A 24,037-nucleotide genomic window follows, 5' to 3' on the forward strand; every position below is an offset into this window, starting at 1 on the left:
CAATGGGAGCTCACCCCATCCCACAGATTTAAAATGCCAACCTTCCGGTTAGCTAGTTCAGCAGCTCAGCAGTTTAAAACATTGTACCACTGCTATACAGAGACAGTATGAGGGAAAATGTGTCCATTTGTTGGCCTGTTTTTCTGATCTTAAAAGTATGGGTCCACTGTGATGAGAAAAGGCAGTAAAGCAAGTGATCAAGGAGTGTAAAACTTCATTTGAATTCTGGGTTACATGCCCTACATTGAATCAACAGAAGCTAAGAAAATCTACCCCTCTGCTTTCTATCTATAAAGCTTCTAAGTAGACTCTGAGTATTGTGTATGTATGTATCTGTTGGAAGCCAAACTCTTTATGACCCCGAATGACTTTCATAATAAGAAAACAATCTGTAAATGTGGCTTTGTAAGGTTAAAATATGGCAGTCAGCTCAAGGATAGGAAGAGAGAAAGGAAACTGGAAGAAAGGAAGAACAAATGTGCAGTTATAGCTAGGGAGTTTTTAAAAGGTGTGGTCATTCTCCAAATAAAGCAAGCCTTTTTCAAATAAGATGGTCACCCCTTCTTGTCTTTACAAATCCTGGAGTCCTACCACTACTTGAAAGGATGCTATTTTTGGCATGTACAAGTGCATTAATATATTGTCAACTGGGTAGCTCAGAGACAACCATACACCAAATCTAAGGCATGTTTAATTTCATTTGGTCTCAATCTTCGTCATCTGCTTTTATTTACTCAGTATAGCCACTATGAAATAATAGCACAGCATTTAAAGTCATTTTAATTGTAAAAAATATTTATTCATATGGTTATTATTCCTTATTGTGTATTTTTCCCTTTGTATGGATCTTTGTTGTACAAAGGTCTGGTCACCTAATAAGAAAGAAGTTAAATAACATATAGGTCTCTAAGATCATATGTCATGGAAAGCATATCCTCTTTGTTGCCCCATCACAGTGATATGAGAATTTGCCTGCTATCAAGAGGTCTCTCATTAGGGGAAGTAAAGAATATCCATAGTTGTTCTGATTATGATTGTGGAAGAGTGTCAACTACTACAAGTATTAAGTGTATTTTTGTGGAAAACATGTTTCAAAAGAAAGGAAACAATAATAACACATCTTCTGCACATTTTCATATGGGTGGGACTACCTTTTATGCAATATATATGTTTCCAACAAAAAATTGGCTTTTTTTATGCAAAAACTGATTTTGAGGGATTTTTTTTTATTTCAATGTAAAAAATAATAATGTGCACAACTCTCAATCTTTACCCAGCAGAAAGAAACTTTTGTAATTATGAATAAAATCAGGAAATATTTATATCCCTGTTCAGCTCTCACAAGATTCAGATAACTAAGACATTCAGAAGACCGTGTTGTCAAAGGCTTTCATGGCCGGGATCACAAGGTTGTTGTATGTTTTCTGAGCTGTATGGCCATATTCCAGAAGTATTCTCTCCTGACGTTTCTCCCATATCTATGGCAGGACAACCTCACAACCTCTGAGGATGCCTGCCATAGATGTGGGTGAAATGTTGGGAGAGAATACTTCTGGAACATGGCCATACAGCCCAGAAAACATACAACAACCCCATTCAGAAGACCCTCAGATGCTCAGCTTTCCTGGGAACACGCACTACAACTGTGAAAACTGGCAGTCTAGTAGTTGAGGATTTCCATAGTGGTGAAGGGTTAGACTAGCCGCTCTGAGTCACCTCTGGGGTTAGAAGAACAAGATGGAAATATAGTAAATAAATGAATACATGGTCTTTGAATGCCAATTCTAATTTTGTGATTTTATGAACCTCATCACTTTGAGACCAGGATTTGCCACAGATTGTGGTGAATCCAATGGGGTCTGGCAGGGGGAACCCGTCACCCTGCATTGCCTGTCTTGGCCCTCATCCCATCTCACGAGGTGAAGCGCTGCCACCCAGCTTCCCCCTGTTGTTTCCTATGTAACAAGGGAAGCCTTCCATGTTGCCAAAGTGACCTCTTACCACACTTGGATTTCAGTTGAGGCATGAAGTAGATCGACACCATGTAATGGGAATTGGTGGGCTCTGTGCCTCACCTGAAGTCCAAGTGTCGTAAAATGGGTAATTTTATCCACCTGATGATATTTAACATTTAAATGTGACCTGTAGAATACTTTATTTATTTGTTCCGTGTCTTCCAGAGTCCTCTTCAATTTTCAAGAGTGTCTATTTTATACTTTAAAATACAAAAAAAAAACAATAACCAAAAGTGGAATATGTTTGTATGAAAAATGCTTTTCTGAAACATCATGTTCGATCTTAAGCACTGCCATTTTCAAGTATTTGGGATCTGTCTGAAAAGTTTCACTGTCTTTGTACAGCGAAATGAATTCTTCTGCTGCTGCTTATTTGTATTGCTTATGACCTTTCACTATTCACTGAGCAATCGAGGTAAATGTCATATCAGATACACTGATCAAAACCTCGATATTCTAAAGGTCCCTCAAAATCTGGATTGGTTATTTGGTTTATTTGAGCAAACAGCTTCAGGTTATTGTTTTTATTTGCTTTCCTTTGTTATGCAGGACCTGCCACCTTCAAGCCAACCTATGTGACATTACTCCTTTGGCCATCATTAAATGGGCAAAGAAGTAGCAAACAAATCCTGAAACTCAAAAACTTCAAGAAATTGATATGTCAGTTGTAATCGGTATGATTGGACAACCTGGCAGAGAACTGTGTTTATTTAATTATTTTTTTAAACAATAGAAATCTGCTACATTAAACATTTCAACTCAGGATGCTGTTGGGAGGAGAGGCATTTGGGGCAAAAGACAGAATTCCCAGACTATTTGTAGATCTCAAGAAGGTACCTATAAAAGAAATTGTGTTCTTAAACACCAAGCTTTAACAGTCTCATCTCCTGAATCGTTTTTTTATCATTACTCCTAATTGTTCCCTATGGAGTTTTTAATGCTTACATTTATCTTGAGTCTAAAATGCTTATTGTTGCAAATGTATTATGCTTTCAGAACACTCTTACGTTTAGCTATTTTTTCATTTTGATTACTGTTTTATTCATTCTATCCAAATACACAATGAAATCTAGTATATTGTCCTCAGTAGAAATGAAAATTATAAATCTCTCCACAAAGTTTTGTGTCAGCTAAATTGCTTGTCTTTCTTTTTTTAAAAAAAAAAATTACATAGTTCTTTTCTCCAAATACATTGCAACCAAACATAATTCTTGAAAAGCAACAAATTTACCACAGAAGAGGGAAATATAAATGGTTCAGTTTTGCAAGATGATAATAATGATGGTGGTAATGAAATGTACGAGGGTTATCCAGAAAGTAGATTACGTTTTGAAATTAAAAATGAACAAAGTATAGGAGAAAACATTTACCATATGCAGTTGAAAGCCACACCCAAATACCACTTCTCAACATAGTCACCGTTCAAATCTAGGCACTTATCATAGAGATGAATGAGCTTGGCAACTCCTTCCCCACAAAACTCTGCTGCTTGCGTTCTCAACCAGCCGGTCACCCCTTCCTGCAGCTGCACATCGTCGCCAAAACGCTGCGTTGAGGACACAAGCGGCAGAGTTTTGTGGAGAAGGAGTTGCCAAGCTCATTCATCACTATGATAAGTGCCTAGATTTGAATGGCGACTATGTTGAGAAGTGGTATTTGGGTGTGACTTTCAACTGCATATAGTAAATGTCTTCTCCTATACTTCGTTCATTTTTAATTCCGAAACTTAATCTACTGTCTGGATAACCCTCGTATTTAGATCCCATCTTTTCATCACTTGGGAATTCAAGTTGGCTTCCAACAATAAAACGAAAGATAGATAAAAACATACCAAATACAAAAAGTTATAGTATCATACACGTATCCATAAGAGGATGAGCTTTAATTGGTTTTTGTCCAATTGGTGTCAGCAAAAAGGCATCAGATAGGAAAAGGGCTGTATTCTCATGGCTAATCAGATAAAGCATGTTGGTTCCACTGCCAACATGCTTTATCTGTTCCATTTGTTACTTAAGGGTCATCCAGGTATTTTCCCTGTGCAAAATAGACGGACACAAGAGCGGTGACCAATTGTATTTTTCACATATTATAATAAATAAAAGGGTAAAAAATCAAGACAATGATGGTAAAACTCATCATTATGGATGGTTGCAAATTCATTTTATGAATTTCCAGAATTTATAAATATCTTCATAAACTCAGTGGAGTGAATTTGAGATTTTTAAGGAAAAACAAAACCCACCAAGGCACTTGGCTTTCAGTGTCTGAAATAGACTCCTTGTATATTTAACCATTTCTGTGATTGCATATTAAAACTATTTCCTTACTTTTTCTAATAGATGCCTCATTTTAAACCTTTAAATGTCAGGCAGCATATAGCATGGGTCTCTATATGTAAGGATTTGCTGTCACTACTTGATTTTATCAGCGCTAATGACTGAAAAATGTGTAAATGTTTGTTATTGAACTTTTAATTTATAAAACTATGTCATGGTTCTCATAAAAGGGATTGAAAGAAACCAAGGTTTCTTTTGAAAAAAGATTTGTGGGAATATTTTAAAATATTACTGGGGCCTGACAGAAATTGAGGGAATCTCTAAATATGTAAATGTCACATTTTGGGATTAGAGACATACTAGCTAAGGGATTCTGGAAGTCACACATGAAAAGGAAATTTTCCAAGCTCTTTGTTGAGCCTAACAGTTCAACTATTTTCACTCAAACTATTCACCCCAAAGAGGAGTAAAATGCTATCACTAAATTAAATGACTTCATCATATTGTAAGTCAGTGATTCACAGAGGGACTCTCAGTCACAAAGGAATCATAATTATGAAATGCATGCAACCTAGCAATTGTGATGTTTTTCTTCTCCAACAACTACATAATGTTGGCACATCCTTGATAAAACAGAAATGTCAATGTCACTGTAACCCAAAAGATGTACCATAGCCATAACTCTTGTGAACTCTTATGGGAAAAAACATGGATTTTCTTCTATGAAAGACATAGCTGATAGTTATGTGCCTGTTATTTACTCTGAAACAGCACATATATTTTCTATACCTACATACAGGCTGTCCCTGAGTTACAAACATCTGATTTGCAAATGACTCATAGTTAAGAATGAGGGTAATACACCAGGACATGAGAGAAATCTACCTCTTGAAAGGGAGATTCATTCCTAAAAGAGTTATCTTGGGGAAAACTTGTAAACTGTCTCCATTGAAGCTTTATTATCAAGCCAGGGACAGAAAGTGTGGTGAATTCTTCTGGCCAGGGGCACAGACAGCAAAACAAACACCACAGGGCTGTTAATCCTTCCATATGCTGTCCAAAGGTAGATAGATATAGATATAGATATAACAATGGGGATTTTGTCTAAGATTATTAGTGTTGATATTATGGCAAAGGCAGGCAGGAGTTGGTAACATCTGATTGGTCGATGTATCACCATGGTTACACAGCCTTTGCAGTAGAAATGTATCCATTTGAGAGTGGCTAGCAAGAAAGGGGGCAGAGCTAGCTGAAAGGAAAAAGAGGGAACATTTTCAAAATTATTCAGTCTCTAGCCGGGGAGCTAGAAGGAAGAGGACCTTTGTTTAAGTTTTTAGCTTCCATTGTTGAAGTAAAAAAAGAACATTTTAAGTCTAAGTTCTCAGTTAGGTGAAACTGAGAAACAGAGAGTCCTTTGGGACTAAGTTTTCAGTCAGATTATTGATGTTAAAGAGTGGCTATAAGTTATAAGTTATCCAGTCAGAAGGCTGAGGAGAAATATACATTTGAAAGAGAAGAAAGTTGCCTAATTAAGTTGAAAAAAGTTAAACTGCTCTGAAAGTTATATAATAACAGTTTTATGTATTCAAAGAGTGAAAGGCAATAATAATAATATTCAAGTGGAACTGAAGTAAAGTGCTTTGTAACAAATACGCTTTATGTGCACAAGAATTCATAAATAAACATTTCTTTGTTTCAACTTATATACTAAAGTCTCGTGTCAAGTTATAGGACTGAAGTAACATAGCTGGAAGTCGGCTGGAGATTATATTTATGTAACCTGTGAGGAGAAGTTGGAAGCTACATATTGACTCCAGGTTTGGGTTACACATCGAAGAGATATATACAGACATTTTAAATTAAGCACTGTAACAAACACATAAAAAGGAAAGTGACACAGAGACAGAGATAGTGTATTTCAGGCGTTTGTCAGACCACACCTGGTCTACTATGTCCAATTTAAGGGAGATGTTGACAAGCTGGAATGTGTCCAGAGGAGGGCAACTAAAATGTTCAAGGGCCTGGAGAACAAGCCCTATGAGGAGCATCTTAAAGAGCTGGGCATGTTTAGCCTGCAGAAGAGAAGGCTGAGAGGAGACATGATAGACATGTAGAAATATTTGAAAGGATGTCATAAGAAAGGAAGCAGGCTTGTTTTCTGCTGCCCTGGAGACTAAGATTTGGAACAATGGGTTCAAACTACAGGAAAGGAGATTCCACCTGAACATTAGGAAGAACTTCCTCACTGTGAGAGCTGTCCAGCAGAGGAACTCTCTGTCTTGGAGTGTGGTGGAGGCACCTTCTTTGGAAGCTTTTAAGCAGATGCTGGTCTGTCAGGGGTGCTTTGAATGTGATTTTCCTGCTTCTTGGCAGGGGTTTGGACTGAATAGCCCATGAGGTCTTTTCCAACTCTATGATTTTATGATTCGAAGTCAAATAAAGGGTTCCTGAGCCTTTCCCTTCACCATAAGGATGTCAAGATTACACTGAACTATCCCCATTACCTTCCAAATGATAAGCTATTTAAAGTCACTGTTCTGAACCAATTATCAGTCCCTCAGATATGGGATGGGTTAAAAAAAAGAAGGAAAAAGAAATAGGAAGAAGGTAAGAGTGAGAACATTTGTACTCAGCTCCAAAGTGACCAGTAAAACTCACATTGCACTTTGAGTGGAAGGGTAGGCAATGCTGCAATGATTCAATGAAGCAAATAAGGGGACAACAAGACCTTAAATAGCCTCTGACTTCATCCACATCCAAGCATCACATGCAGCAACCCTTGGATGATGAAGGTAACTTCACCCACAGTGTTGTGTACTGCACAGGTCCATATGCATATTCTGCTTACTTATAGACTGGTTAAAAAATACCTAACATGTTTCATTACTAAAATATAGTGTCTTATACGTTATTATATATAGTTCTTTTTTGACAGCAACTTCCCGTTAGTTTTGAAGTAAGGATGATGCAGCCTCTTGATACTGTAGCCGTTTTTAAATGTATTGATCTCTGTGTCAGCTGTCTTAAGTGATGGAAATAATGGGGTCTGAATGTGACCTTTTCAATCATTTTATTGAGCTTCATGTTTTGAATGGTGTGTAAAAGTAAGAGCCATTTTAGGCACAATCATCCATTGTCTCACATAAAAAGTAGGCAGTGTTGCAAAATTTAATACTGAGGATTTAATGTGCTATATAACCAAGACCCCCCAAAATTCAAGTAGATATAAACCTATATTCATATATCTGTAATTCAAATTTCTGTCTTGCATATAGACATTGCATTTCACTGAATTTTATTCTAGTAGTTCAGGGCTGCGGAAAGTGCAATCTTGGTCCGCTTAATGAGGTCTCCAAACATTTCACAACAAGGAAATGCTTGTAATTTCCTTTTTTTCCCATCATTTTAAAATATATTTGTTATGCAATGCTTTTGACATGAAATAAATAACAACAAGGAAGCAGAAAATTGATAGTGTGATCTTGATAGTTGTGGTTTTCAACCTATTTTTTTTCTTTAGACAAACTGAAGACACCCCCACCCCCTCACTCTTCCATGTTTGCAGAAGTAAAACAATTTTTCTGGCTGAAGAAAAGTCCCGATAACAGAAGGGACAGAAGAGGCATTGCTTTACATTTTTGTATGCATTGGCCTTCTGCAGGACAGCTCCACAGATATAAAAGCAATACCAGGGAGATAGAAGGAGGTTCTTCCATGGTTCTTAAGCAACTTCTTATCCTTTTATTTCCCACTACATGTTATATTAAATATAATTATTTTATTTTTAAAAGCTTTTTAAAGTTAAAATAAGAGGATGTGGCGTGGGAGTGATGACCTCCTAAGGTCTTATTGGAGGCAGTGAGCCCCCCCTTCTCCCCAGGTCTTCACAATTGTCAATTCTTTCACTAAAGCATATTCCCATTGTTGAGAATGACTTCTTAAGAAGTATTAATATGTCCTCAGCCATATGCTTTTGTACTCCATTGACACATAGTTTTGGGATATTGGCCATAGAGATGTTGTGTGCAATTTGTACCTGTATAAGGGAGGAATCAGCAAAGTCTAGGCTAAAAATGTACTTTCTTACAACATAGTGAGAAATCAGTGACTACGAATTGATTCCAACAGCCATATAAACTATAAAGGAATGTGTGATGAGAATATAAAGTGGAAGCATGAGGCAAAGCCACAATCAGATAAAACCAAGAGATTTGTCTGTGTGAGGGGCACAAAAGGAAGTTCCTATGGTGTGATCAAGAAAGTTAAAGAGAGGAAGGGACAGAAAAATAGACACTTGCCTATTTTAGGGAAAACATTCTGTATTTGGAACTTCTTTTTTCTACATCTTACACCTATGTATAAGATTTATAGTATTTATAGTATTCTGCTTAAAAGCAAGAATAAATGTATCTTGTTCACCATCTGGTGGTCTGAGAGTCAAGTATAAATAAATAAATTTGCATCTTCTTTCTTATGATGAACTGCGAATTTGTTGAGTTGAAAAGACAGTAGGACAATAGAGTTCTTGCTTAATAAATTATGGGTGATTTGATATGCCTTGTCCAAGTTTGGAATTGGTTGCTCAGAAGGATTTTTAATGGAATGTTAGGCTTATATTGTTATATTTAAACATTATTTAATGTGCTTTAAAACTAAATTTTAATGCAATTACCCATTTAAATATTTTTTAAAAATATATTGTTTGTGATGTCAGCTGCATTTTAACTTACACTTTAATTAGATCCCATGTTGGCAGAAAGACAGGATATAAATGAAATAATAAATAATAAATTAAATAGGATTTTCTACAATCAGAATGCAAATTCAGAAGGTTTGGATAACTTTGTGATTTTATATTTATGTTTTCTTCTTGGTCTGCTGAACAGCCGTTGGGCCAGAATTCACCAAGGCAGCTATGAATTCATAACCACCATACATACATAGCCTGACCCTCACATCTCCACTTAGTAGTCAGTAGCCACTGTGATCAACAGAGATCCATTCCCTTATCGATTTGGAAGTAGCTGATGTTCCCACTCACTCCTCTGAGCAATTGTCACTGTGACAGGTGAAAACACAGCTCCTGTTGCAATCCCTACTCACACCATAGATAGCTTGCATGAGGAGGAAGTGACCAATTTCCATTTTCTCCACAGCAACCTAGCTTCCCAGTCCCTCTGGCAAGATGTTACATTTGCATGGACTTGATCTGAATATCTTAAAGAACCGAAATTGGAGACCACTTTCTTTATCTTTGATGAACATATTGTATATTATTTTGCTTGTTGACTATATGTTCCACTGCCATTTCCCAGAAAAATAAGATTGTCTGAATCCCCCTAAAACTGATGTCTTCATCCTTCCATAACTGTATGGGTAATGCAAGTGCTGCTTAGGGGACAAAAACTGTCTTAAACACTCATTCACTTAATTATATGAAGCCACACAGGTGTGCGTATGCAATGCTTTCTGTATGTTCATGCACACTTTTTCTATTGCTCTCCGTTTGACCCTTTCAGCTGTAGATTAACACATTTTTCCAGTATGAAGTAAAAGCTGCTGTGCTTATAATTGCAAAATTACTGTACTGGGCATGTTGCTCAGTAAAGGCAATCTACTTGGCAAAATAACTTGGTTTTCTCTCTCCCCCCCCCCCCCCACCTGCTGCTAACAGCAATTATCGTCTTCCTTTAAGAATATTAAAGAATGCTGATTTGTTGGACCACATATATGGTAGTTATAAGTGTATTGAAGCTTGCCGTGATAGTAGGATTGTTATAATAGTTTTCCTTTGCTTATTTGCACATAGTTACAAATAAGCAAGCCATTTAAACTTTCATCTCTGGTTCAGAGCCAAATGATCATGCTGGAATTTTTATAACATGACTTCAGTGGCACTTCCTCTTCACTCTGTATTCATATATCACTCCGAATACTAACAATTAGAGTCAATGTGAATTCTTTGAATATCTAAGATAAACATAAAACTCAGAATGTTTTTATCTAGTTAGAGGATAGTAAAGGTAAAGATTTTCCCTTGACACTAAGTCTAGTCGTGTCTGACTCTGGGGTTTGGTGCTCATCTCCATTTCTAACCTGAAGAGCCAATGTTGTCCGTAGACACCTCCAAGGTCATGTAGCAAGCATGACTGCATGGAGACCTGTTACCTTCTAACTGGAGATGTACCTATTGATCTACTCACATTTGCATGTTTTTGCACTGCTAGGTTGGCAGAAGCTGGGGCTAACAGTGGGACCTCACCCTCCTCCCCGGATTCGAACCATCGACCTTTCGGTCGGCAAGTTCAGCAAATCAGTGGTTAACTTTCTATAAGTATAGACTTGTTCAAACAAACCCTTACACACAGTAAGCAATTGTCTCAACTACAGGCAACCTGTGCAATTTCATGGTGAGTTAACATGGAAATAAATGCCACTGATTCAGTGGGTCTTCTCCAATTGGGACTAATAATAGGATTCTGTACAAGGGAAATTTTGTCTTCTCCTGTGCCTATAGGTCACACAGCCTTCTGACACTTCCCTTCATTGCCCCATCCCCAAATGACAGGTCATGTCTGTAGAGACCTTTGGGCAGTATGGGTCATGTCTGCATTAGCCATTTCATCTGGATCCAGTCTGCAGTGACTGTGATGGCAGCCAGAGCCACCTGGCCAACTCCACTGGGACCCATATTGATTTCTATCTGGTTCAGCAGAGTTGAGATTGCACCTTTTACCACCACTGCTGTTATACCCCTAGGCAGCGAGAGCACCTAAAACCAACATGAAGACCAATAACAATATAATATCTTTATTAAAGCAAATAAAGTTCCAAAAGGAAATAAGCAGCAAAGTTGAATAAGCAATTGACCTTCCAGGAAAGATCAAAATTAGTCCAATAAGTGAAAGTCTTATGTCCAGTATAGAGTCCAAAGTCCAAAAACCGAAACACACTCAAACTCGGCTTGAGTATTGAGTGGGGAAAAGAGCAAGTGGCTAGAAGAGCTCTCCGGAATAAATGTCCAAAAGCAGGATTTCAGGGTAAGGCAGGAACTAGATGTACAGGAGCTGAAACGCAGTCCAAACTTGGCAAGGAGGTAGACCGGTGCCCGGTCTACTCAAGAGTAAGCGCGCCAACAGGCCGCTTGGGATCCAGGAGCTGGAGACGATGATGTTTCTCAGTAAGAAGTAAAGTTGACACCGCGAAGGAAAGTTCTCAGCGCAATACTTTTATTGAAGTTCATAATCTCCCCCAAACCAGGTGCCTGACTCCCTAAAACTTCCCAAGAGAACTGAGCTTGTCACAGTCACTGCACCAGGTGTCTAACTCCCCAATTCTTCCCAAGAGAACAGGGCTTAACCATAATCACCACGCTCCACTAATCTGGCGCTTCTCCGCAGGCTTTGTCTTTGCAACCTCTCTGTATGTACAAATGCTCTACGATCAAACACTAAACTTTCCGGAGAATCTGGGAGAGCCGGCACTGTTTCAAGGGCATTCTTAATTGGCTCTGGCTCAGAGATGTCAACATGAGGCATCTGGAAAGGAGTCGAATCTTGCTGACGTGGGAGAAAACCAAAATCTTCTTCGTCCTGGTCAGAAATGGCCACAGGGTCAGGGGCCAAAGGTGCCCTAGGCATCACAACTGCTCCCCTGCCATCACATAGCTTCCTATGAGTGACTGACTATCATTTGTTGTGTTTAATGAAGTCAGAACTGGCCAACCCACATGATAATCAACAATGGCATAGACTGAGCCCCTCATTGTGTTCGTTTATGTGGGTGCCCCATTCTGAAGTAGATAGTCAGGCACTCTCAATGAGTTCTGCAGGTGATGGGGAGTGGTAGTGGCAACACGGAGGTAAGCCATGCCCTTTCCTCTTTGTGGATTAGCACAGGATAAGGATGATGGCAGTGGTGTCCATCTGGAGAGTGAATTGGTCCAAATTGAACCTGATCCAGCTGTCCAGAATGCCACAAAGCCTGCAAATACACTGGTGTTTTCTGCAAACTCTAGGATATCTTCAGACTTTGCCTAAAGAGGAGCAAAATTGTGTTGAGGGTAGAAAGCATGGGATACTATTCAGAAATGCTCATGCATCATGCAGACATCCAGCACTAGATTGCAGGTGAATCCAGATATTTGATGAAAACTCACCCTTGATTTTATTTCTAACTAAAGTGGCAACCCAGTTTTTTTAAAAAATAAATAAATAAAAAGTGGAGACTTTTAAAAAAGAAACATGAGCCACTATTTATGGTTGCATGTGCAGAGGTGACCAGTTCACCACCACCAGACAAAAACCAGACTCATATGGTTATGGGTAAACAAAAGGCCACAACTTGTTTATTGATTACAGCTGAAAGCAGGTTTGGCAGACATCCATGGGTACTGAATTTCTAGATCAGACAGCCCACCTGCTGATCTGATTACGCCCTGGAAGGAGCCCCAGTAAGGACAAGAATGACTAGCAAAGCTGGTACTGGCTGTCAAAGTTTTGTAACATTCTGTCATTTCTAAAATGACAATACATCATTATAGGATCAGGACCACCCCAGCAGCAAGCATTAAGGATTTAATCACCTGGCTAGCATTGAGCAATTTACAACCAGGATGGGGTAGCTGAAAGAGTAATAAAAAACACAAGCTTCTTTGTTAAAGAAGTTGTTATCAGAGTGCTGAGCTGTTGGAGATGGAGATTCAAAGTTTGAAGGATTAATGAAGAAGACCAGAGAGAATACAATTCTATGGAGAAAGTGTGAACTGGCTGGGAGTGTTGGAAAGAAGGGCTAGAGAAGAGTCCATGTAGATATATGTAAATACTACTGTATAAAGTTTTCTACTAAAGATTCAAGTTGTGCTTGTCTGCTTCTTAACCAGAGGGAGAGTGTTTCTGCTGAAGAAGCTGGTTAGTTTGTTGCTGAACAAAGAACCCCAACAATTTGCTGCAACACTGGCAACGAGCAAGAGGGGTGTACTGCAGGTTTCCATCCAATGCTATTCTGGTTTATCTGCACCATCACACCCCTCACAGATACTCCGAGATCTCCTGAAACAAGGAAGAACAACCAGTCCATGATCCAGGACCCATGCCAGCCACCCCAAGTTGTAACAATAATAACACAATACAAGGAACACCAGCAATAGGGTGGGTGTGAGGGAGGGAGGGGGGAGCTCGAAGGCAACTTACCGAGAGGAGCTTCACGCCCACTTTTACAGCCAACAGATGGACCAGAGGGAAGAGGTTTTCCCTCTGGTCCACCTTATTTAGCCAATCATAGTGAGCCACATGGTTCCCTGCCTGGTAAGTTGGGCAAGAGCTTTTGTAAAAACTAAAAGCAAAGAAGCCTTTTCTACTAAAGAGAGAGACTGAGAGAAGCTGGAGTATTTCTGTGGTGTTGCATGCTTAGCTTCCAACCCATCTGCCTTTCTTTCTCTGTGCCATCAGCTTTCTCTTATAGTGGTTCTCAACCTGTGGGTCCCTAGGTGTTTTGGCCTACAACTCCCAGAAATCCCAGCCAGTTTACCAGCTGTCAGGGTTTCTGGGAGTTGAAGGCCAAAACATCTGGGATCCCACAGGTTGAGAACTACTGTGAGTCTAGCAACCTTCTTCTCTGTTTCTCCAGCTAGAGGTGGAGCCAGTGCATATCTACCTGATGTCTTAGAAGAAGTACTCTGCTAACTCAAGCAGCTATCTCAACTTTTACCTCTTTGCAAGATTGATGGCTATGTTGTGCTGCATAACCCCCTGCCATTCTCATTTTTGTTCAGCTTTCACATTGCCTTTGCCTGGCTCATGTAAAATGCAGTAGTCTGAGGCAGCTATGGGTGCTTTCCTCCTCCACCATTTTGTGGAGGTACCAGAAGCTCCCCCCTTGCTTCCTGGCTCTAGTAGAATGTGTTTTCCACATTATACTTTCTCTATAATCTTTTTATTTTTCTATCTCCATTGGCTAGCTCTGATAATAGTAAATCCTCGAGTATACAAAAGTACACAATAGCCTTTATGTTTATCCAAGGATAGAACTGTGAAGTAACCATTTTTCAAAATGTTGTTATGTTTTAATATTTAATAGCCTTAAAGAACATTTCTAGAGTTCAAAAATCATTATAACCTAGCTTCTATATCTATATTTCTGAAATGTTGAAGCTTTCTTTCCGGAAAATATCTTATCATGTTATCTATTAGGGCTATGTAAAACTTCATTTGTAATTTGTTTGTCATATCTATTTCATAAGATCTGTACCTATAAAGCAAGATTAAGAAATGGGAGGGGCGACCACACACAAAAATGAAGATTCAGACACTGACCTATGACTTTTGGAAGAGTTATGTAAGTCTTATAAATGGCTCCATCGCAGACACAAAAGGTCTGGGCTTGGTTCTCCCAAAGGGCCCTGACGAGAATGGTAATGCCAAAGTGGAGGGAGAAGCCCCACTCTTTCCCCAAAGGGAGTGGCGAGAGGAGGAGGGATGCCTGGCTGGATGGCCATGCAAGGAAGAAACCCCTCCAGCACATGGCCAGCCCAGGAAGAGACAGGCAGAGGCCACACTCACATTAAGGCTTTAATGTGGGAAGTGAGCAGAATTCTGCAAAATGTAGTTTAGGGTGAGGCCTTTGAATTCTCTGCCAAAGGGGTTCTCGCCTTCCCAAACTAATATTCCCAGAATTCTGCTTACAGCCTTGTGAGGCCACTTTCTCCTCCTCCCCCCTGAAAGTTTTGGTGGTGGTGGTGGTGGGGGGGGGGAGGAACCTGTGTTCATTCTCTAAAGGAATTTCAAGATAAAAGGGGATTGTTGGAAGTTGAATCAACCCTGTGAGGTAGGCAAAGTTAAGAGGCAGTAACTCCAGAGTTTACCTAGTATGTTTCCTATTATTGTTGTTGTTGTTATTATTATTATTTCAAAGGCTAGGTGGGGATCTGTTGGGGGTGGTTAGACTGTGTTTTTCCTGCCTGGCAGAAGGGGGTTGGACGGGATGGCCCCTAGAGTCTTCCAGTGAAACTGTTAAGTTTGTGTTGGTTTAAATTCCCTAAAATCAGTGAATGTGCAAATCTTTCTGAAACTTGGGACGGGAGTGATGCCCTGATTATGTTTTATAATTGAAAATAGAAATTTAAGGAGATAGCTCTTGTAGTTTATTTTTTAAATATGTTGTTCATAAAAACTTTTAAAAATTCCCAAAAACCAGTGTATGAGTGAAATGTTCTGATGGGTGGGTACAGTAATAAATGTGTGCTACCATTGTAGCAAGTTTCATCCCTATAGGTCTAAAATGAGGGAGAAAGGAGCTCCAGAAGCTCCTCCCTTGCACAATTACTTAACGAAAAAGTAACAAAAAATTCCTTATTTCATTCTAGTTATGATACGGACCCCTAATAATATTTTAGAAACAGTTTAGAAATGATTTGCTGCCCCTATTTTTGTAATGAGTATTGAAACATTTTTTTCATTGATAGCACAGGTCTACTATCTGCCTGTCTGTTTCAGAGGGAAAGGGCAAATAAATCACATCTTGTGTTTTCTGGAGAAAAACCCACAAGGTAACTAGAAGAAAAGCAGGTCTTTTTAGATACTCTTTCAACAGAAAGTGTCTTTGCTCATAAATCTGCATTTATTCAATTAAAACATATAGCATGAATTCCCTCAGCTTGCACATGTAATAAAAAAATAAAAGATGTGGCAGTTTGTGTTTTAAAAGAATGAACTATACATTTTTAGTTTGTATAATGCAAACTTTTATGCATATTTTTCTTAAGTTTGGCAGACACATTTCTCGCTGTGTCTGTGCTTTATCTGATTCTTACAAAGAGAGGAGGAAAGATTGAGTCATTTTTGGATTTCCAATGATATCTATGAGAAGCACAATCAATTGGAAGCATGGCTATATTTCAGGATCCAAGTTGATGTAAACTGGCTCTAAATTGATCTGACCTATTTAGGCCATTTTCCAAATAATCAAAGAGAAATCTGGACCAAATTTCATTGTTAAGGCACAGATACTCATGAAAAGCATTACTTTAGTTCCTGTGCTGTATTTTAGAGTGCTGAAAGCTGTTAAAAAATATACTACTGCTTTAGAAAGACTTTCATGGTTCTTAATAAAGGAGGAACACGAGATCTCTAAAATCAATCTCTTCGGATACATCTCTGAGTCTGAATGTTCCATCTTTATTTCGGAGTTTTACAGCAGTTGCCTCTGCTTGATTAACTGGTCCATACCATTTAACAATCTCATACAGAGCTAGAGTTCTTTCCTCTGTAATCAGGACTTGAACATTTTGTTCTTTTCCATTTAAAAGGGCTGTTCAACATGACAGATACAAAGCATGATAGATTATTGCTACATAAAAGATTTCTTTTTATTCCAAGAAGCAGAGCTTAAAGAAAGTTCACATCTAGCTCACAGGGTCTGTTTTCAGAGTTGTGATTTAGATGCTTTTAAACAAAACTCAGATCAGCAAACTCTGTAAAGCACTATTATTGAGTTACACAGACATGTCCAAAGTCCGGCCCGGGGGCCAATTGCAGCCCCCGTTCAAATTTACACTGGCCCTCTCTCTCCAGGCCTCCCTCCCACCCTTCCTTCTTTCCTTCTTCACTCCCTCCCTTGACTTTCTTCCTTGGGAGGAAAAGAAAGAAAGATGGCTGCCTCTTGCGTCTCTTTACCCCAATTAAACATAGCCTTCTCTTCGGGTGGCTCCAGTCTTGGGCCTGTCCCAGTGACCCCTTGTTTCTTGCTTCACCTGCAACTTTTTCTTTATTTCTTTGCAAAGAAAGGCTCCCCTATTGCCCTTCTTGCCCAGGCACTCACTGCCCCTCCTCCTACTGCATGGCTAGGAAGGATGGGCCCTGGACACTGAGCGCCTGCCAAGCTTCCCTCCCTTCCTCCCTTCTCCACCCCGCCTTCATCCCATATTGCCACCCCACATTTCCAAAAAGGTTGCCCATAGCTGCAGCTTCTCCCTTGGGGACGAAAGGGGAGAGCCAGGTGGCAACTATAAGCCCCCCTGCAACAATCAAAGCCCTTCCAACAGATGGTCATGCTGAAAAACCTTCAAAGAAGGAAAGTCCACCAGACTCTGAAGCAGCATATGCCACTGTCTGAAATGACTTGAAGGTACACAAAAACAACAACAACAACAAAAACAACAAGAAGAACAACAACAATCCTAATTAACATTACTCTCTCATCAGCCAAAAGCAGGCCTACATTCCCATTGAAAGACTGGGATGTTTATGTTGGTTAAAATTGTTCTTCATTTTATATATTGTATTGTTCTTTCATGGGTTTTTATGTATGTATGCATGTATGTATGTATTTATTTATTTGCAGTAAAGGGGACTCAGGGCAGATTACAATCCACATATACATGGCAAACATTCAGTGCCATTATTAGACATACAACATACAGACAGACAATAGAGGCAATTTTAACATTTTCCAGCTTCTGGCTTCATGAGGGTATGCTTGATTCTGGCCAGGGGGAGCTGCCACTTCATCATCCACTGTGACACCGAGTCCTTTTTGATGGTAGCATTTCCTCATTGCTCTTCACATGCCACTGGCAGTTTTATGGTTTTGTAAATCAAGTTAAATTAGACTCCCTGCATTAAGCTGTACCTAGATTTCTCTACTCACAGCCGCAACTGTTTTTGAGCTGCTTAGGTGGCCAGCAAGCTAGGCTATTAATGGTCAGGAGCTTAAACCCGACCTGGGCTTTGAATCAATGACTCTCAGTAAGTAGTGATTTATTGCTACTAACCAGTTGTGCCACAGCCCAGCCATTTTTGCACTACAAATAAGATATATGCAGTATGTTCATGTTTTTTTTCAAACCATAGTCTGGTCCCGCAACAGGCTGAGGGACTGTGAACTGGTCCTCAGCTTAAAAAGTTTGGACACCCCTGAGTTACAGTGAGTAGCTCCATTGCTCCCAACAGTTTTTAATTCAGGGAAAACATTACAGAGAGAATTGAGCGGGGGGCAGCTCTATTACACAAGAGAAAATAGATCCTGCTGTGGCTGATTCAAACTACCAGACTAAAAACATCTCATTTTTCACTTTCTATAGAATTATATTGAACCAATTAAAACAACAACTCTTCTCCTTTTTGTGGGGAGCTTCAGCAGAGATGATGTAGCATTTGCATGTATGCCTTGGAGTTTGCGAATTATCTTATTCTCCTTTATGGTTTATTACTCTTTTGCCTGTTGAAGAGGCTAGTGGAACTTGGAAAGTTTGCATTTTGTTCATTTTTGGTTGGCCCAATAATGGCATTGCTTTATTAAATATATTTTGATGTGCAGTCAACACACCTACCTCAGCTATGTCTGCCCTACTTGAGTTTTCCTTGACCAAATGTGGTAATATATTAAACATAAACAGAAATATGACTCATTCCTCAATGTCCTTGTGAATGATCATGATATAATATGAAAAGCTGCTCTCAGTAGTGATGGTCCTTCATGGGCTTTAGGAATAAGAACAGTAAATCATGGTTAGGTGGCCACTATCTGAAGTGCAGAAGTTTTATCTCTTTCAAAACACTTGCTCTAAATAACACCATTTTTCACAAGTATGGTTTGCAGAAAGGTTCACAGTTGTCTGGAGAGTCTGCTTCTACAGCCACAGCCCTTTTTGGATGATAATGTTAAATGACATTTCTCACATGTAAGTCATCAAATCCTTTCAATCAAAATATCATTCAGAAAAAGGGTATGCAAACTGCCATAGCAGGACTAAATGTACCAGTCTTTGTCACAGGACAGTATGTAGCAGCAAAAGGAAGAGCCCCTCTATACATTTTTGATATTCATTTTCTTGATAACATCTTTTTTGAAGTTCGTGTGTGTACAAACTTCTCACTGTGCAGAGGCAACACATACTGGAAAAGTGAAATGGTACCTGACCACCTGGAAGGCATAACTGTATCACCTTCACCCATCACACTGGGATTTTAAGGCGGGCAGCTCCGTTCTTCTGGCGTGAGCAGAATTCTGGGACATGTAGTGTATGGTGGAATCTTCTGAATACTCTGTTACAGATATCCTTGTCTTCCCAAACTATCTTTCTCAGAATTCTGTTTGTGTTACCTGCATTACAGCCTCAGTGTGATAATGTTGATAGAGCATATTGTTTGTATTGGGCTTCAAGATCTAAAGCCAATTCTACACTGACACAAATGACACAATTTTTTTTTAATTTTACCTTTTGTAGATTGGATTTTAGCTATGTGGGCCAACAGCTAGAATCAAATGAGCAAACTTGCCATTCTGCATCCTGCTTCATCTCTGAAGAAATGTATTGGCATACAAAAGTTTATATGAAACAAGCTTTGCTACATTACAAAAAGTTGTCTCTTGTCCAACACATAGCTATTTTTTAAAAGATGAATCCGTTTTTATAAATTTTTTTAGGTCAAGTATTCTCAGATCATTTTATCAGTGAAAGGAATTAAACAATCCATAAATGTCATAAACATATTTGGAAGGATGAGATGTTTGTTATCAACAAGCTTCTGTAAAATATGATGCAAAATGCTATGTGAGGCATGTGTCTGGCAGTTTTCTATTTGCAAAGTGTATATTGAACATGGGCTCATTTTAAAATCTCATAAAATTGAAATCTATATAAATACTCTGAAATGTCCACACACCATTGAATGATTTGAATTGTAGCTGATGACAGTCCAGCCAAAATGGAATCATTCAAGTTGACTGCAAATGACCTCTTGAAATTAGTTTAACATATTACCCCATTTGGTCAATTGTGAATCTTAATCTTATTTTAATGATGTCTTTTAGTATTATTGCCTATATTCAGGAAATATTGAGTCCTGTAATGTCTCGTTTGGGACAAAATTAGACAATATTTCTTATGTAGCAGTCAGTAAACTAATGCCGCATAGTATTATTGAATATATTTAGTGTACCTATGTTCTTTTTTAAAAAGACTCTCAGCCATTTCCATGAAGTTGCTAGTTCTTTGATTCAAGTGTATCATTTTAGAGAATCAGATAGTCTCTGATAATTTACAGTGTTATATCACTTCATGTATTAAGCATGAGCTGTTCCGCTTGTGTCAAAAATTAGTTCTTGGACTCACAGAACATGTTATGGGCTGTAGGGCTATCGCTTATTGCCACCATGATGTTGAAAATCAGCAATAACTACAGCACAGCAAAGCACACTATCAGAGTTCACCTGTGAAATTGGAGTAGTCCTTCCAAAATCCAGAGCTAGTAGGAAACTGCTAAACATTCTTTAAAACAGGCATTTTCTGCCCAGACCAGCTGATTGCGGCTCATGGGACTTGTGGTACATGCACGTTTTCAGATCATTTATCTAATTTATTCAATATGCATTCCCCAGTAAGCTTACATTATTTTAAGCAAAGTCCATATTATAATACTAATGATTTGTGACTACACTGGTAGGTGGACCTGATTATAAGACAGACCAGACTAGGTGCACACTCTCGCTCTCCCCCCTCCCCCCTTTCTCACACTTAGATCCCATCTACATTGCCATCTAATCCAGTTTCTGATTTCAGATTATCTGCTCTGAATGGGATTATATAAAACCACTAGCTGTGCCTGGCCACGTGTTGCTGTGGTGTTATGGGAAATAAAGTATTGAGGAATTGTTGATAGTTAAGGTAAAGGGTAAAGGTTTTCCCCTGACATTAAGACTAGTTGTGTCCGATTCTGGGGGATGGTGCTTATCTCAATTTCTAAGGTGAAGAGCCGGCATTGTCCGTAGACTCCTCCAAGGTCATGTGGCATGACTGCATGGAGCGCCGTTACCTTCCCGCCGGAGCAGTACCTATTGATATACTCACATTTGCATGTTTTCGAACTTCTGGGTTAGCAGAAGCTGGGGCTAAAAGTGAGGGCTCACTCTGCTCCCCCAATTCAAACCTGTGACCTTTTGGTCCACAAGTTGAGCAGCTTAGCGCTTTAACACGCTGGGTCATCAGGGGATATTATTTGCTAAAGCTTGTGAATATACAATATTTCTGTTTGTTCTTTTTTTTTGTCTGTTGGAGGCAAATATGAATGCTGCAATTAGGCAAAATGATTAGCATGTAATGGCCTTGCAGCTTTAAAGCCTGGGCTGCTTCCTCCCTGAGGGAATTTTTTGTTTGGAGGTGTTAGCTAGCCCTGATTGTTTCCTGTTTGGAATTCCCTTGTTTTCAGAGTGGTGTTCTTTGCGATATTTTATGTGCTTCTACTATCTGTGTAGATGAAGAAGTATCCATATGCAGTGGTTGAGCGCACACAGTTAAAATAAAAAGTCTGTGGCCCTCAGAAAACAGAGGATTTGCCAGGATTTGTTCATTTTCACGGTTCACAGCAACACAATAATAATAATCTTCACATGACATGGATTGACTACAAAAATGCCTTTGACTCACTCCCACACAGGTGGATCATCAAGTGCCTGGACGCCATCGGGATTAGTAAAAACATTTGTCCAAGGCAAACTCCATGCTGATATCAGTGCTAAAAATTCGGACAATGTTAGTCAGAGACTGGATTTCAGTTTGTGTTTTCCCATATAGCTTCAGGCCATCCATGTACATCAGATGTGAAATTTTGTGAGATTTCGCAGATGTTTGATAGCCGAGATTTTTTTTTTGTTAGATTGTTGACAGAGGGATCATGGCAATAATGAAAAGCAGAGGGGACAATGAGTCTCCCTGGAAAATTCCTCTTCTGATGTTGACAAGTCCATAGCTTTCATTTCCAACAAACAGTTCAGTTTTCCAGTGCTCCATCATGTTTTCAATAAAGGTGCAAAAGGCCACCCTGCTGGGATCTGCACGCATCATCCAAAAATACATCACACAGTCCTAGACACTTGGGAAGTGTTCGACTTGTGATTTTGTGATACGAAATCCAGCATATCTATCTTGTTTGCTGTGTCATAATAAAATAATAATGATAATGATAATAGTAATGATAGTAATAATAATGACTTTGGTAATACACACTGCTTCACTCCCTTCTCAGCTTTCTTTCTGGAAGAATTGTTTCTTGGGAGGTGTTAGCTGGCCCTGATTGTTTTCTTTCTGGAATTCCCAATTTCCCTGCTTTCAGAGTGTTGCTCTTTATTTACTGTCCTGGTTTTATAGATTATATTGTTCTGTATTATTCTACCACTGTAATTATTTCATATGCCGCCCCGAGTCCCTTCGGGGAGATGGGGCGGGGTATAAAAATAAAGTTATTATTATTATTATTATTATTATTATTATTATTATTATTATTATTATTACAGTAGAATCTCACTTATCCAACAATCGGTTATCCAATGTTCTGGATTATCCAACGCAGTCTGCCTTTTAGTAGTCAATGTTTTTGTAGTCAATGTTTTAAATTCATTGTGCTATTTTGGTGGTAAATTTGTAAATACAGTAATTACTACACAGCATTACTGCGCATTGGACTACTTTTTCTGTCAAATATGTTGTATAACATGTTTTGGTGCTTAATTTGTATAATGATTACTTAATTTGATGTTTAATAGGCTTTTCCTGAATCCCCTCTTATTATCCAACATATTCACTTATCCAACGTTCTGCCGGCCTTTTTATATTGGATAAGTGAGACTCTACTGTATATTTATAATCTTATATTATCTGCTTAGAACTGGATTATATGAGGCCCCTTCTACACAGCTGTATAAAATGCACACTGAAGTGGATTATATGGCAGTGTGGACTCAAGATAATCCAGTTCAAAGCAGATAATATAAGATTATAAATGGGTTATATAGCTATGTGGAAGAGCCTTGAGTCTACACTGCCATATAATCCAGTACAAATCAGATAATCTGTATATTATAGGCAGTGTGGAAGAAACCTGGTTGAACAGGCCCTGGGCTGAGTGGGTTGCTAGGAGACCAAGTGGGCAGAGCTTAGCCTTCTAACTGGCAGCAGACCAAGTGGGCGGAGCTTAGCCTTCTAACTGCCAGCAATTGGATAAAAACAATTATTCCTCTCCCTTTAATTAGGACTTTATTTTTCTTTTCTTTTTGTTGTCAGAACCTAGGGACAAGGATGGTGGGTTGTGCTGCCAAGTTTGGTGGTTCTGGGGCGTTTGGTTTAGTTGTTTAGTCCTAGGCCGTGATTCCATTACCTTTTTATATATATAGAAGATAGACTCACATAATCCAGTTTAAAGCAGATAATCTGGATTAAGAAATTGAATTATATTACCTTGTAGACTCATATAATCCAATCCAAATCAGATAATCTGGATTCAGATACTGGACTATATGGCAGTGTAGCTCCAGGCACAGACGCATGTTGTGCATCCCAGAAAGTCACATTTGCAACTTCCTTACACCACACATAGATACTTTTGATTACAGCTGATTGATATACTCAGTTGTGTAGAAACTCAGGAGCGGGGTAATTTGGCAAAGACACTCTGGGTTGTATTGACAAAGGCTATATGCATGAGTTTCACAATTAAAACAGAACATCCTCTATAGTGAAAATTGGTTTAGACATTTGAGACATGCAACTGTGACAAATAATGAAAGGGTCCCTGTATTATTTATTAATCACATGAGACTGTATCTATTTGTTAGTGCCAATCAGAATAAATCTATTTAATCTCTGGCATTCATGTTACTGTCAACTTTGGATGTACTCCAACTGAGACTAGCAATTAAGTTTAGCCCACATTTTTTTCAGTATCATACCTTGTCAAGTTGATATTTAATGTCAAA

At 38.9% G+C, this 24,037-nt stretch overlaps 1 protein-coding gene across 1 annotated transcript in view; it reads left to right on the top strand.

Moving 5' to 3' along the window:
• eys (eyes shut homolog) overlaps positions 1–24,037 on the top strand; it is an 804,562-nt gene that overhangs the window by 60,327 nt on the left and 720,198 nt on the right. The window lies entirely within an intron of this gene.

The sequence above is a fragment of the Anolis carolinensis genome, chromosome 1, assembly GCF_035594765.1.
Source record: "Anolis carolinensis isolate JA03-04 chromosome 1, rAnoCar3.1.pri, whole genome shotgun sequence".
NCBI lineage: Eukaryota > Metazoa > Chordata > Lepidosauria > Squamata > Dactyloidae > Anolis > Anolis carolinensis.